This window comes from Halichondria panicea, chromosome 6 (assembly GCF_963675165.1).
Source record: "Halichondria panicea chromosome 6, odHalPani1.1, whole genome shotgun sequence".
Taxonomy (NCBI): Eukaryota; Metazoa; Porifera; class Demospongiae; order Suberitida; family Halichondriidae; genus Halichondria; species Halichondria panicea.
Genome location: NC_087382.1, coordinates 6864485 through 6878752, shown reverse-complemented (window position 1 = coordinate 6878752; position 14268 = coordinate 6864485). Strand labels below are relative to the sequence as shown.

At 41.7% G+C, this 14268-nt stretch overlaps 2 long non-coding RNA genes across 8 annotated transcripts; one reads left to right on the top strand and one right to left on the bottom strand.

Annotated features, from left to right (window-relative positions):
• The first annotated feature begins 389 nt into the window (after positions 1–389).
• On the top strand, positions 390–13052 carry LOC135337301 (uncharacterized). Of its 6 annotated transcripts, none has more exons than XR_010395046.1 (6): positions 390–1147; positions 1223–3511; positions 3888–4003; positions 6457–6645; positions 7034–12294; positions 12478–13052. It is a non-coding gene; the product is annotated as an uncharacterized LOC135337301 (long non-coding RNA). The 6 variants fall into 6 exon arrangements; XR_010395049.1 differs by lacking the exons at positions 390–1147; positions 1223–3511; positions 3888–4003 and adding exons at positions 4940–5105; positions 5296–5407 and having other exon boundaries at positions 7034–8285; positions 10101–12294; XR_010395048.1 differs by lacking the exons at positions 390–1147; positions 1223–3511; positions 3888–4003 and adding exons at positions 4940–5105; positions 5296–5407 and having other exon boundaries at positions 7034–12019; positions 12123–12294.
• LOC135337302 (uncharacterized) lies at positions 3809–6538 on the bottom strand. 2 transcript variants are annotated; one of them, XR_010395051.1, is made up of 7 exons: positions 6404–6538; positions 5703–5842; positions 5452–5623; positions 5286–5340; positions 4604–5058; positions 4356–4484; positions 3809–3943 (listed from the first exon to the last, which is right to left on the bottom strand). It is a non-coding gene; the product is annotated as an uncharacterized LOC135337302 (long non-coding RNA). The 2 variants fall into 2 exon arrangements; XR_010395050.1 differs by having other exon boundaries at positions 5703–6467.
• Positions 13053–14268: the final 1216 nt, after the last annotated feature.

Here is a 14268-nt window from a genome sequence, read left to right as displayed (position 1 = left end):
CGCCCAGCTACTTTCGGCCTTCATATCTAGAGAACCAAGCAAGGCAAGGCACTGGAAATCCAAGACAACCACTAGAGAGCACTAATCAAGATCTATCATCAGATATATTAAAAACATCTGCCGTAATCGGATCGCTGGCTATACCTTAAGAAAACTATGTTTTATAGAATATCTCAAACAGCTCCTTCCGAATATTACTGTTTGTACTAGCCTTAGAACTAGCTACTACACTAAAAAGTAAGTGCTTCAAGGAGCGTTTAGGACTCCGGAATTAGAGCTAAAGATTTAAGCAGTTTGAGATCCATTTTTATGCACAATTGCTGGTAAAAAGCGTGGGCGGAGCTTCGTTTTAGCTGAATCAGCAATACAATAATTGAAGGACCCAGTCCTTAATTCACTTGAGTAAGGGTCCTCGAGCCTATTCCAGGTAAACATGCACACAAATCGTTTACAAACAAAGACTCTCCGTTTTTAGGTGGGAGTGCAATTTTGCTGCGGTGTGGGGGCAGATGGGTGGTCATTCTCAGCTGGAGGAGCAAATGAGAATTCCCACCATGACGAAAGCGAGCTTCATCTCAACTGAGAGAAATATTGGAGAGATTTGGAAGCAAATTTTAATCGAGTCAATGGCCAAAGCAGGACGGGAGGAGAAAAGAATAGCAGAGGAAATGGGGAGCTATAATGAAGGCGGTCACACAAGCATGCAAACTCAGGTGTTGCCACCGGCTACATAGGTGTGCGAAATAAGTATTGCCATGCCTGTGCACGAAACATCTTGTTTCCGCAACTGGAACAAGTCATCTTCTGAAATGGAGACAGACATTATCCTGCGGTACATATACATACATAAATGTTCCAGGGTGGGGACATGCCATCAAGAAGCTGGAATGCGGTACAAGGGAACTGGTGGACTTACGCTGAAAACAAGAAAGCGACTGGTTTCTGGTTTCTGGTTTCTGCTGCTCGTACGGAGAGCGACCCGAAGAAGGCCCTGATATCACTCAAACGTGACTTGTTTTGGCCCTGACTTTTGTAAGACAGCGCTCTCATCCGCAACAATATCTCCCTCGCTCACTCAGTCCACATCTCAACCGTTAACTTCCAGCGTAGACAATGATGAGCGTAGACAATGATGACATGCTTGATGGTGAGTTCAGACCTACAGAATAAAAACATAACATTAATTGAGGCAAGTGTAAATATGTATTGATATTAATCACAGGTCGACAAGGTGGACACACACCAACAAACGTGGACCCGCGACTTTACTATGACATTCAGGTACAACTTGTGAGCAACTGGCAGAATGTGCATATTCGTGCTAAATTTGATGGTGGGAAGGTCATCTTGGGAACACAGATGCATGGGAGCAGGGCTTAGGCAGAACCTTGGAAGAAAATGGGGACCACAGACCTGGGAACAGATCGATGCCAAATAAAGTATTCTCTGATGCAAAGAAAAAGCAAGTACACTAAAATAGATAACTCTTACACTAGGCATGACGAAGGAGTTTCTCCGGATGAAATAACTGAAGACATTTCCTCGCAGAGACTTGAAAAGTTGAAAACAAGCTTTTACCAGGCACAAGCACAAACAATTGAGAAGAAAACAAGACAACGGAAGTATGAGAGGGAAGTATGAGAGAAGGAAAAGAATTACAGCATCGAGAGTGGGAGGAATAGCAAAGAGACGACGTCCACATTTAGAGGCAACGAAGCTACACGTTATGGCTTGCTTAATAGAAGTTAAGACTTGTTCATTTCAGTTTCAGAGCACAACAATTGGCTGGCAGCGACTCCAGATGGTTTAGTTAACGACCCAAGCGAAACATCCCATCCTCAGAAATATCCCATCCTCAAGGACTAGTTGAGGTTAAAAATCCTTGAGATTAAAAATCCTTTTTCTGCTAACAGAAGCAAGTCAAGTTTCTGTACATGACTACTATTATCAAATACAGTACTGTACTGACACACAACGGTGTGCAAAGACATTCACATCGAGCGTATCAACAGAGACAATATCAACAGAGACAATAGGTGGTTACAACTATCAAAATTAAGGAACTTTTATCTTTCGTCAGAGTTAGCTTGCCCCATCAGGGATCATCATAAAATCATCATAATTCACCTATCACTGAACAACCTACTTACCTAGTACTACAGTGCAGTAGCTGCTGCTAGCATACAGTTTTGTGTGGCCATACACGTGATTATATGCCACAGGAATGTACAAATAATGATATTTCATACAAGGTTTGGATGCGTGGGTGAAACACTATACCGTAACCTACACCCTCCGGTGGATCATAGTAAGTTCTCTTCGACACTCTCGACCACAAAATACAAGCTTGGAACTCCTTCTAGTTCTACGATCCATTGTGCACTATTGAAGATAAATTGGAAACCACTCCCCTTTTCTCTGAGAAAGGGGTGTGGTTTCCATGGCACATGATCTCAATGTCCACGTGACTTTGGCATGGCATCATGGCATGCAGCTGGCCATGGACTAGCGCTAGCTAGTTACTCTTAGGCTCTACGGCTACTTTAATTCTAGTCAGCATGGCTGGAGGTAGGCGCTACTCGGCTGAAGATTTGGCGGCCAGGATCACTTCAGACTTACCTCCAACTGACAGAAGGTAAATTGTAGTTATTGCTTCTAACTGTCACCCCACATACGTATATAGACTAGATGTAAATACATTGGGGTATTATCCTTTCTGTAGTTATAGCGCCAGAAAAATTAGCGCATAATTATGACTATGGGTGGCGCTGTTATTTAGTAATGTACAGGCAGTTTGTACAGGCAGTTACGGTCACTAACCAGAGCTTGTATGAAGGTACTTATCATGGCGATGCAGATGACCATTGAGCGGTTCATCGCCGCTGAATGAATTGTTGGTGGTGGCTCCTTTCAGAAACTCTCGATTGACCTCTAGTGAATCCTCTCAGCATCTCGTATCACTCATCCAGGAGCAGCAAGAAGCGCTTGCAAAAATTCTTGATAACCAGAAAATAATGGAGACAAAGCAGAATGGGTTTGAAAAACAGTTAGTGGAGCCTCACCTGACAGCAGCAGCAGTAGCAGGATAACCCGAGATTTAATGGTACGTTCCTGCAACCCATCCATTATGTGAGATGAACTCTTTTTTTTTAGTTGCTCTCAGTCCCTTGTACTTGAGGATAGTGGTTTCAATCCGTCTGAAGGGTATGTCTGGTTTTTACTACTAAAGTTATATATATAAGCACATTCTCTGGACAAGCGAGCTATTTCTCTGCAATGAATTCTCGTACACGGGCACGTGACATATGGCACAAAAATTAATTTTGTCCAAAATATGCAATCTTAGACTCCAATGTCGGAAAGTGAGAACTTTAGTGTCCAAACAACTGCATTATTGCGTCATGTCGCTATGACGCCACAGACGCATTTTTGCGGCAGCTGCAGTTGCACGTCTTCTTTTTGCAAGATCTACAAAGGAGGAGGAGCTGCTGCTTGCACGAGCACTGCTAAGGTAACTGTAGACTAAGTAAATGCATGGGGTAACACATAAAAATTTTGCACAAATTCAGTTTGAATACCGTATAGCGCGAAATTTTCGAGGCACTTATATTTCGTGGATTGGCCTCTAAAAGCCATTTCGTTGCACAATGTTCGCGGAATGACTGCTACCGGAAGCCACTCCTTTAAATCTTGCACGTTATAGCAGGTAAAGAACGATTTTCGTGGACTTAATTTTCGTGTAGGATTGCTAACCCACGAAATCCACGAAAATTAAGCCCCTCGAAAATTTCGCGCTATACGGTATAGACAGATATTAAACAATACAATATAAATACATGCAAATTAATTCTAACTATCTAAAACTTTTAACCATCTAAAACTTGAAGAATGACTGTGGATGAGGTGACATAATTATTGTCCGATGATGAGGACGAAGATGAACCTATGAGGGAAGGGAGTGACTATGAATTTGCAGATCTAGAGTCTGACGACGAGGAATATGGTAAAATAATACATAAATACAACTAATATTATTATGTAATACTTTTGTTATTATTTAGATTTTAGATAATACGAGTGGCCTTGGGATAGGGTTGGGGTTACTTTTGCAACCTCTACCAAACACTCAACAGCCTCTCGACAGTCACCCCCACCGTTCAACCCTCGACCACCTCAACCACCGCCCACTGCTCAATTCTCAACAGCCACCCCCACCTCAACCACCGCTCAACCCTCGACAGTCATCCCCACCCCCACCTCCACTCCCTCCGCTCAACATTCCAGGTAATTATAATAAAAATGTTTAATTCTGTTGAGCGCATATAATATATAGTTCTTTTAAAAACAGATCTTACGCAATTGGTCCGAGAATCTCACAAGCGTCACAATCAACACCACAATCAACACCTTCACCTCTCAGACTGGCCCATTGCCCACTCCAAATATTTCAACTCCAAATATTTCAACTCTTCTTCAACGGAGACCTATTGTGAAGGAAACCAACAGATATGCCAGGGGAGACGAAAAGTACGAGGCATGGAGAACCATCGATACAGAAGAATTGAAAGCTTTTTGGGGTTTTTGTATGGTGTAGTTCACTTACCATCGTTTGACGATTACTGGAGCAGAGACCCTCTCACTCACTATGCCCCCATCGCGATGAAGATTCCTCGGTAGCGCTTCAGGGAAATCTCTCGGTACCTGCACTTTGTAAACAATCAACACCTCGCTCAAAGAGGAAGTCCCACGTTTGATAGGCTAGGTAAAGTCCGCCTTCTAATTGATCACCTCAGTCTGCAGTTGTACAATCCATCAAAGAATGTTGCTGTGGACAAGGCAATGATCAAATTTCAGGGTCGGTCCGCTCCTATGAAGCCAATCAAGCGTGGGATCAAAGTGTGGGTACTGGGAGATAGCACGGGGAAGAAGGATAGCCGTCAGGTTGGTCTCGGGGAACATGTGGTCTCGGGGAACATGTGGTGAGGACGTTGGCGAGTTGAAGGGGTTGAAGGGGAAAGAACCACCATGTCTACTTCGACTGCTTGAAGAGGATGGCATCTATGGGTGCGGGACGGCTCGGAAGGACAGGAGTATCTCAAACAAAGGTAAACAGTTAATTTTACTAACTCACCTACAACACACACACAACACATGTGTGACATAATTATACCCACACACATGTAATACATGTAATACACACACACACACACACACACACACACAAAATGCGCGCACGAAATGCACACACCACACACCACACACACCACACACTGATTTGCCTTTACCTTTACACAGGGGTGAGTCCAAGACATTCCAGAAGAGAAAAGTGACGGGCATCTCCTGGAAGGACAACAAAGTCGTTAAACTACTACGACGACTCTTAACCAACAAGAGATATACTACAAGAGTAAGAATCTTGTTTGCCAGAATGCCTATCAGCAATTAACTCACTTTAGTTTGACTTCGCCATTGTGTTGTGCAGTGAATTGTGTTGTGCGGTGATCATCTTTACTGTCTGATAGAAAGAAAGTATAATTTTGAAAGTTGGAAAAAAAAAGTTTGTTCTTATTGCTAACTGCAACATCGAAGTCAGTTTGGTTCACAGTAACACAATAGCCGATTCCTAAAGGAAGAACATGTATTTACAAAGGAACGGTACTGAATTGTCTCTGAATCAAGTCTCTCAATGAAGCTATACTTACCTTTCTAGGTGTCGCAGGGGTTTCGCTAACCTGAATAGCAAAGGATATAATAATAAGTAGTATTACGAAGGCAAGATTAGTAACTGCTTTCTCCTCACTGCCTCTTCCGCCTTTGGGAAGTTAAGTTCTGTTTGGTACATCTATAGCAAACACAAGGGGTAAATGAAGATACATAAGATAAGATTGTTTGCAGTACAATCAATCGGACTATCTCTACCACCCTTGGGCACTACATAATAGTTAGACACTGTTTTGGAGGTGTCTATGGGCCCAAAGGCACGGGTACTAAAGTGGCTGAGGGCTTCTAAATCACATGGAGGACACCGACAAAACAGCGTCTAGTAAACCGCTTGACTACAATACAATTACTTGACAACGGAATACTAGTAAATTTGCAGGTATACTAAGTCCCATAGTATACCTGCTCTGAGGCACTTTTCCCATGTACTTCCCATGTAGATCTTATCAACTAGTGTCTAAATAATAGTTAGACACTGTTTTGGAGGTGTCTATGGGATTTAGAAGCCCAAAGGCACTGATTTAGTATCCCGAGCGTAGCGAGGGTACATGGACACCGACAAAACAGTATCTAACTCATTTAGATACTAGTGCGCATGCGCAAACTGCTTGACTACAATACTGACAACGGAATACTAGGTATACTAAGTAAATTTGCAGGTACACTAAGTCCCATAGTATACCTGCTCTGAGGCACTTTTCCCATGTACTTCTCATGTACTTCCTTCCCATGTAGATCTTATCAACTAGTGTCTAAAGAGTGAACTTGACCAAGATTAAAACACAAGTGCTTTTCAAGATCTCATAATACCCCATACCCTAATCACGACAACCTGCGTTGACATTGAGAGATGTTAGAGTGAGCCGGTAGAGCCGGGCTGAGACTGGTACAGGTAGTGTGTGCAAAAGATCCCTCGAGAAGACAGTGAGTTACAGCGACTTTTTATATTCCTAAAATGCTCTAGTTCCAATCCGATTGGCTAAATGAATATGGGCAGTTCTATTTTTAGAAACAAAACCAGGTGTTGATTGTCTGCCACTTGCACTCTTACTTGTACAGCTTGTTGTTCCTCTCAAACACAAATGTTTTTTTGTTGGTGCTTGGGGACATAATTATGGTGTGTGTCATTGTCAAATGACATGCATGTACAACCCCCTCATTCACACTCATAGCTAATACACACACAGGCTTATAGCTAATGTACTGCTTAATTAAACGTAATCGCCAGCCATGGCCGCATAGTATGTATAATAATGCAAGCATAACGTTCATATACACATTGCTTATACACATTGCTTACGTTCATATACAGATTGACTCTAACGCCAAAGCTGCTATTTCAGCTGATTGCAGCGAATACCTGTATATTGTGGTTGAGAGTATATGAAGCTTTGTTTGCTCTGGTGGCAGTATACTACTGCTTTGACAGGGCGGATATACTTATGGAGCGGATATACTTATGGACGACAGTCAACATCTTCCTTCTATTGCGAAGTCCAGTCTCTGGACAACTCGTGTGTAATAGTGTGTACTCACTCACCAGAGGACTTTTGCTAATGAGTTATTCCCGTATTGCATTCCTGCAGCATGACAGGATGTCACGCCCACATGATATTTGTGATGACTCAGCAGATATTTTATGCACTGTCAGCGCTATTTTGTCTCGGCATTTCTACTAGTCTATCTATCTTAGTATCAGTGTTACATTAGCGCATAAGTTTATAGCTCCTATGACAATGCTATTCATTTTCTTATGTCTTCTTATGTCACAGGATAGCATTATTTATAACTACTGTGGAACTGTGGAGTACTATGATCGTTTGTAGTCTTTTAGCTAGCACTCACAACTCCTCCGTGAAACTTGATGATAAATTATGACGCGAGGCCACACCTCCTCCAGGTAAATGTGGGTGTTACATCCTGTCATGCTGCAGGAATGCAGTAACTCATTAGCCGTACCTCCTCTGGTCCCAGTTGCAAACCTACCTCAAGTACATACGCGTCTTACATTTGTATACGTACAGATTTTGCTGGGCATGGATTTTTCGATTTTATGCGCTATATATAGTTGAGGCTGTATAACTCACAGTAGCTATATAGACGTGTCTGCTAACGTTTTGAGGACTATTAAAAATCATGGGGCCCTTGGTATGAGGCAGATAATTATGAAGGAAGGTATGTGCTCAGTGGAGTGAAAAGTTAAGGCTACTCCTAGAGTGACTAGAACATCGATATCTCGCTTCGAAGTGGATGAAGTATGTAGCTTCTTGCAAGAGAAAGGATAAAAAGTTTGAAGACGAACTGATCGATGGAAATGATGGAAATGCGCTTAGCACAGATGATGGAGACATGCAGCTATATGCATAGCTATAAAGCGCCCAGTGTTTAATATAGTAACTCAAACAATCAACTCGGGTAGCAGTTCCCTTTCCGAAATTCTACACGACAAGATATTGGATGTCAACTAGGACCAGGATCATTCAAACCTTGGGTGATCAAGTTTGTGACAAACCTAACCCATATGTTGTGAAGAAGTATCCAGACTGCAATGGGGAAATGGAATAGTAAGTTGCAATAATCGGATATGCGGTCTGGTGTAACATTGTTATGACTTGGTACGGGGATAGCAGGGATAGATCTATGTGTGCGTGCGTGCGCATCACTGCCGTAAGTGCCTGCTGTACGGTTGCAATGGACGTACAAGTAATACCGTATAGCGGGAAATTTTCGCGGGTGCAAATTTTCGCTATTTGGCTCCCAGAGCCCTTAGCAGAAATTTTCGCGGTTTTAATTTTCGTGTCAATGCCAATAAACCACACCCACCAATAGGTTTTGCACCTGCGTATACCGGTGCGTGGGAGTTTATCCCAGTTTTAATTTTCGCGTTGACTACTCTGCCCTCGAAAAAACGCGAAAATTTGCACCCCACGAAAATTTCCCGCTATACGGTATAGCTTCCACTTTTTCTTCACTTGTGGATTTACTTCGTTTTCGAGTTATGGCTTGTTTTTGTTGTTTTTGTAAGGCCTTTTGCAGTCTCTAGACTCGTGCATGCATAACTAGATAGATCTGCACTACACACTACATCGCTTAGCTATTCATTTTTACTTGCCTCGCAGATGTCTAGTAGCTTTACATAGTCAGCGCAGGAAAACACAGCTGAGAAAGTGGTTCTATAACAAGCGGATGCCATCGAAAAATGGTCATTTGCATGCATATTTTTCTAGGGCCCCCTACGAAAAAAAGGAAGGCAAATGCTACTCATCCTGATTGTGAGGACACAGATAAGGACACAGAATACAGAATAAATTAATGGAATCATCGTATTGCGGAAGAAGACGTTGATAAAACAAACATGTCCTGCACTTTCAGAGCATAATTATTGGCATGAATTGCAGCTATGCTTCGCTGCATGCAAAAACCTTTAGTGAGATGGCTGGGGGAGTGCACGAGCTTGCTAGCAAAAGGCAGAAATCAGCAGTTTTGAAGGTGGTGGTGTTACATATATAATCGGCCTTTGTGTTTGGGTGCAGGTACTGAACATTTATATACTGCAATTTTTTTAGCAGCTACGAGTAACGATTAATATTTGGACGTGTTACAGAGATTCAGTAGCATGTTAATTTTACAAGTGGTGCATGAACCTGTGCTGAATTAGGGCATTAATGTTTACACCATGGGAAGCAGCCCATACTAGCAACTGCCAACCGGAAAACTTTGAAAGTATGTATCTCGGTGAGCATATGATCTCGGTGAGCATATGCGTGTTTGCGGTGTTTGCGATTATAATACCGGCCTTTTTCGCCATAATGCAAGCATACGTTTATATACACAGCTGTAACCTTACGTACATGTCCGAAGCTATTTCAACTGATCGCAGCAAATACCCCTACTTGGCTCTGTCAATCTGTCAATCAGCAACACACATTTGTGGTGAGAGGACAATGGTTGCATATAGCAAAGATGTATACGAAGCTCTGGTGGCAGCTGCTTTGTAGGTCTGGGAACGAGGCTAGTGTGTAATCAACCATAGCTATACTCTGACTCTGCCATGCAGTATAATGTGGTTAAATATTGGATGGTTGTTTTGTTGCCGACTTTCCATAATTGACAGTATAATTATAGTGTATCAATAAGCCGTCTCTCTATGGCTAATGTAATTATAATGCTGTGAAAGAAATAATGCTGTGAAAGTGCTGTGAAAGAATTCAAATTAAGTCTTTTGTGTCTTTTTCCGGCCGCACTACTGACTATTTTCAAAAAATTGTTGTGTTGGAGCTATGCACACGCTGTAGGTACCAGCTCTTTCACGTGGTATATTCTTTCACGTGGTATATTTAACAGTACTGCTGAAAGAAAAGTGACCGTAATCTTCTTAGTACGAGTGAGGAGAACGATGATTATGGCCGAGGACAGTGACTGGGATCATAGCTAGATAAGAAACTACCTCAACCTGATGAAGAAGATCGGACTAAGTTCCTGGATGTGGTAAGTCTAGAGTAGCATCTGTAGCTTCAGTATAAACTGTATTTAGGACTGTGTGTACGTCTGCCGACAGACAAGTTTCTGCTGATACCATGAGAACATTGAGAAGTCACTTTGTGCCATATTGTATAATTGGTAAACAATCGCTGGGATAGTCAGTTGCTAGGTAATAATGATGGTGTCAAGATACCTCTGGTACCTCTGGGGTCTGCGCTACAAGTCATTTCAATGTATTGTTCAATTTAAAAAACTTTCTGCATTTTCTTTTTTTAATTAAAACGGGTAAAAGATGGCAGAGTTGTATGGTTATATTTAGACACCCTAAGGCAACTGCCTTACCAAGGGGAATGGGTCAAGAAGCCCAACCCAACCCATATTTCACACCAGGTAAGTAAGCTGCGCCAAGAAGGCATCGGGATCTCCGGTACAGGAGACTTATTTTCTGGCTTCTTCGAAGGCGGCCACGTGAAAGTGAGAACAGTGAGAGAACAGTGAGAGTGACTACGTACCTGAGCTGTTCACATATAATAGTGACGATGACAGTGACTGTATACTGTTATACCATGCATTAATTTTACGTAGTTAGATGAATTCGTAGCTGGATTGCTTGGCGGTCATGTCTTGTTATCAGAACAGTCTTATAATTTATAATAGATTGCTTACTTGTATGGATCTGTTCTTCATACAGCTGCCTGTCTGATCGTGGCCTTTCACTTAGTATTCGTCTATATGCTAGATCCAACAGCAGTATTGGTATCACGAGTATTGGTATCACGCTGTGAAATTGTCGCTAGAATGGATATTGGCTAGAATGTAAGTGACATTGATATTGTGTCTATCTCGGTTTATGAAGACAAATCTGAAGTATACAGTAACTCTAGATAAATCTTTTCATACTGAGCCTATTAACTGATCATGACGTAACGTTGTATTTAGTCCGTAGAAAACAGCTTCGACTTTTGATAGTACAAGTTATAGTACAAGTTATATTACAAGTTAGGTAGATCTACAAGATGATCTGCTTCTGTCAAGCGGTAAGTAGTAGTTGCTTTGTTACATGATTAATACTTAGTATTATAGGATATAGGACGTAGCTGTAAAGTGTGTAAGATCGGTGTCACACCAGTACTACACCAGTACTGAAATAGCACAGTGTGACCCTCACATCTAGCACACCCATTGCACGTCACACCAAAACTGGTGTGTGTGTGTATTGGGACACACCAAATTTGGTACATTACACTAATGTTTGTGTTGTTGGTCAACAAACGTAATATGAACAAACGTAATATGTACCCTGGCTCACCTCTCTGTTCACTGTGCATACGTGGCTTTGTCCGTATTGATCTAAGCTTGATCCAACTTATTAGTAGCCAAGCTTTCCTCCTTTAATTGCCTAGTAGTAACAGGCCTGATGGGATGGGTGATCACATCATGGAGGGCCCAGGAAACTGCGTGGAATTGTCGTATAACATTTATATTGATGGTGCCTGAGAAACGCTAGTCTATTGGCTAGAATGTCTATCTTAACTTACTACTTATCTGTAGGTTGTTATGGAGAGGACAAGTGGCACGGGATACGTACATCTAAAGAAACAAGAGTGGATCTACGCCAGCTCTGTTGCTATAATATACCTGGCTCCTCTTGAGTACTGGGCTGATGAAATAGTCCTGTACAAGTTGTCATCTTTTATTCGTTAAAAATAATTAACAATAATAGGGAAATTCCCTGGGAATTTCCCTCACGTAGACAGTAAATTTCATTGTAAAAAATGAACGTTCGGTGAGTTTCTTCAAACCCAAATTTTTACAGGTAGGTAGTTTAAGTTAGCACCTGTGAAAAAAAAATTTTTTTGCCATGTTTTTCATTTCTACTAAATTGGCGTCGAATCTCGTGCTTTGTGTTGTGTCCGTAGTGATTCACCGTTTCCCGAGCCACGTGGTCTGAAGCTCATGGCCCTGCAACGCCATTTACATGGACTACTCGAAAGCTGAATTCTTCGCTGAGGAAAGACCATGTGTGTCTGGCCGTGTAGTGTGTTCTGGTAACTCAGCAAGTAGAAATATGTTGAAAATGAGGAAATCAAGGTGACTAAGCTATTACTAGCTAGATCTAGATGTCTAGTAACAAATGATAGCTTTTTCACTCTAGGCCTATATTGTTAGATAGTCCCCCACTGCATAACTCCACACGTACACCACCCGTACACGTACACCACCCGTACCCCTCCCATGGCCCAGCAATTGATTGATTGCCTTGTTTGTGTGCAGATTTCATCAGCTGATGGTGGTGGTGGTGATTCTGCTTAATCCAAAGAACAAAGGAGGTGAAGTACTGGTCAACGACATCGACATGAAAACGACATCGACATGAAGGAAGTTTTTACATCAGTAGACGCTAAACTGTGTCATACTTTTCTGAATACACTGAAGGATACGATACTTTGTTTGGGTACATACCCCCAGGTCACGGAATGAAAGGGGAATGAAAGGAAAACAGGAAAAGAACTAATATGGCTTAAGTGCAGGCCAACAAGGAAGCGAGAGGAGTACCCTGAGTCAAAACGGCCAAGTCCTGCTCACACGTCTTCAGAAAACAATTCTCAGACATAAAAAAATTTTGAGTACAATTTGAAGAGTAAGAAACAGTGGCGTGCGTGTATTGAGTATTGACTGTTACTGAATGTTACTGAATTTGATTACTGAATTTGATTATGATGGGCCAGGTATTATGTGGCCATGCAATAATTTTGTGGGTGTATCCACTGTGATTTATCCAACCATTGCACTTTGAACTTGTCACCTGTTTAGACCTTCCTGTATGATATGCACAGGGCTTTCAAATAGTACTTTAAGTAACTAAACAGCTCCTCATAAACAGCTCCTCAATGGGGTTGTACACACACTGGGGTTGTACACACACGCACGCACAAGGGGTACACACGCACACACAGGGACGTGCGCACACACACACACACACACACACACGAGTGACTGAGTGACTGGTATTAAGCTTAAAGTCTACAAATTTTTCACCATTGTTTGAACCAGAATTCAGATGACCACTGCAGATATCCTTTTCCCACGTGTAAAAAGTTGTGTACAAACAGCATACCCAAACTTGCGCAGCTCCAGTTTCATCCACCCATACAAAAAAATCTCGAGGATACTGCAACATATTAGCTTAGCTGCTCTATGTTCAAGTGATCTTTGAAGTGCAGCTTTGGTCAGCTTCTACCTTGCACACCGTTGAAGTAGACACTCTTATTCCCGTTACTTCAAAAATTTTTCCACAGACTTCGCGAAGGTATATTGCAAACTTTTTTTGAATCAACGAAGAATCAACGAACGGAAACGATCACGAATATTCGAAGTCAAGAGAAATCGCATTATTGCCGCCTTTTCATTGGCACTCTTTTCATTGGCACTGTCACATATATTCATATAAAAGGCCTTTCACAGAATTCTTGTGTCTACATCTCTGCATCTGCATCTGCATCTGCATAATAATACATGTCGATTGCAATATTTTATACCACATGCACCAATGCCATACCTTACAATTTCTACAATTTCTACAATTTCAGCTTCAAGTTGAACTTGTAGATCATATGGATTCTAAATGCCCGGGTTCCAGGCTGTGTTGCTGACTAGCAACACACTACTTCCAAACTGTTTAAACTATCTCTGAACAAACTATCTCTGAACACGGTATCCTTTAGGTATCCTTTAAACACTTCACCAAAGCCTCCCTCCCCCAACTTATTCTGTGAGCGTCAGTTGCTTTCTGAAGTGTCAACTCCAATAAGCTTTTATCGGTTCTGCTGAACGAGACTGAAAAGAGTCACTCAGATACATTTTAAATTAACTTACACCATGCCCAGAGTCACATGATACCAATAACTGCACATAATGTACGATTTACAATGGACATAATTATAATTATAATTTAAATTTAAAATTATAAACAATTGCATGTCACTATGTCACTTATCATCTTTAGCACTGGCATCTCATTCTAGAGAAATAGTAGTCTAGACTTGATTATAACCTGACACTGTG